The 2,225-nt window shown below is 39.7% G+C and overlaps 1 non-coding gene across 1 annotated transcript; it reads right to left on the bottom strand.

The window, feature by feature from the left end:
- Positions 1-258: 258 nt before the first annotated feature.
- On the bottom strand, positions 259-396 carry LOC119926126. Its single transcript, XR_005450032.1, has one exon. It is a non-coding gene; the product is annotated as a small nucleolar RNA SNORA7 (small nucleolar RNA).
- Positions 397-2,225: the final 1,829 nt, after the last annotated feature.

The raw sequence follows: 2,225 nt of genomic DNA, 5'->3' as shown, positions 1-2,225 counted from the left end.
TTTTCTCCCTGATAGTGGAGTTGCCCCATAAGGACATGTCTTATGCTGTCGAGTCGTCTCTGATCTATAGCGACTCAATGGACACGTCTCTCCCAGAACACCTCATTCTCCGTCTGCAGTTGTTCTGGTAGCTTTTCCATAGAGTTTTCTTGGTAAAAATACAGAAGCGGTTACAGTTGCCGCCTTCCACGTGGTAAACTTGAGTCTCTGCCCTTGACTGTTTCCCATGCTGCTGATGCCCAGCACGGGTGAGTTTTAACTTGTAGCAGATTGTCTTCCACTCACTAGCCACTGCCCAAGCTAGGAATGGAATGGGTATACCTCTGTTTAACTCTCCCCCCTGTAGCCGAGAGTGGTAGAGGACTGGAAACTCTCCAGGTGTGATCCTGAAGGGGCCCATATGGACATACTCTATATTTAAATAAAATAAGAGGAAAAAGTGGAAACTTCACGTGAGACATTAATTAAATGGTCAGAGAAGCAGCATGACATAGTGGATCGAGCACGGGCCTAGGACTCTGAAGGTCATGGGTTCCAATTCCAGCTCCACCACTTGTCCACTGTGGGCAAATCACTTCATTTCTCTAGTCCTCAGTTACCTCATCTGTACTATGCCTGGCATGTAGTAAGCGCTTAACAAATACCGTTAATTATTATTATGATTATAATTACTAAATTAGCAGTTACGCTGAACATCTACATCCAAGGAAAGGATAAATTACCACAGCAAACCTATCTTTTTCCTAATAATGATGAAAATAATTATGATGTTGATGGTATCTGTTAAGCACTTACTATGGATCATGGATAGTGCTGAGCGCTGGAGTAGATACAAGCTTATGAGGTTGGACACAGTCCCTGTCCCATGTGGGGCTCATAATCTTAATCTCCATTTTACAGATGAAACAACTGAGGTACAGAGAAGTGAACTGAGTTGCCCAAGGTTACACAGAAGACAAGTGGCGGAGCCAAGATTCGTACCCAAGTCCTTCTGATTTGCAGGCCCATCCACTAACTATTTTTTTTAATGATTTTTGGAGCAATAACATTTAAACATTTCTTTTCATTACTCAGTCAAGGCACCAGGAAGGTCAGTCCAACTAAAAAACAAACAAACCTCCCCCAAATCAGAAAAGCCCAAGACTGCTGTTAAAGGATTCTATCCTGGCAGATAGCAATGAGCTAAGGGTGTTTAGCCATTTGGCTCAGGCCAAGGAGAATAAGATTATGATTTAAGTGGATAAATTAATTCTGGTGGGCTAAACCAAAGGAAACACATCAAGTTTTAGGGTTGTATCATCTGCTCATCAGTCCTGTATTTTCTAGTTCACGGATGAAAAATAAGAAATATTATTTCAAATCACTTGTGATTGGATTTTCATGAATCTGGAATGCTTAGTACAGTGCTCTGCACACAGTAAGCGCTCAATAAATACGATTGAATGAATGAACTAACTTCCTGTATAATGACCTCGAGATTGTCTTGGGGTGGACTAAAAACTAAATAATCCAACTTCAATTTTCTACTTTTCTTGGGGATAGAGGACTCACTCAGCAAACGCCTAATACCCACATGCTGTAGTAATTCCTAATTACATGTTTCTGCTTTCTGTGATATATTTGTAAATGACATGTAGTAGGGTCTAAAAGTAATTAGTGTATGACATAACTTTAACACAAGACAATATATATATATAGTAGTATATATAGAGAGATTATACTGCTTTGTTTATAAATGGTTAAATAATTCCCAGTGGCTACTTATGACAGATACAGTAAAACCATTATACAAGTACACTATAGTCTGTTGCTTGTTAAAGATACACAGGGGTCAAAAGAAATGTTTAGTTGGAAAAGCCTATTAAGCAGCTGTATTCTGGCTCTATGTAAATATCCCTGAGTGGGTAATAGCTCAATTTTGAGCATTGTTCAAAAGAACATGCCCTTTAAATTATTAATAGGTGTCAGCTGCAAAAGCATGTTTAACTGAAACTGGAAAAAAATGAGGCCCGAAAGAAGGGAGCCTGAAATGTCCAAATGAAACTGTGTCTTAAATCATGTCATTGGACCGAGAAAAGGAAACGCTCAGGGCAAAGTGTCAGCCCCAATTTTCTTTCTGGGCTTCAGATGCTGTGGCTTTGTGGCTTGAAGATGATCTCTTCACATTACTGAAAGTTGGTTGTCCTTTTTCTAAGGTCAATTCACATGACCTTTGAAAACTTCTC

Source organism: Tachyglossus aculeatus, chromosome 3, assembly GCF_015852505.1.
Source record: "Tachyglossus aculeatus isolate mTacAcu1 chromosome 3, mTacAcu1.pri, whole genome shotgun sequence".
Taxonomy (NCBI): domain Eukaryota; kingdom Metazoa; phylum Chordata; class Mammalia; order Monotremata; family Tachyglossidae; genus Tachyglossus; species Tachyglossus aculeatus.
The sequence above is the reverse complement of the archived record's forward strand: the minus strand, read 5'-3'. Positions and strand labels throughout refer to the sequence as shown.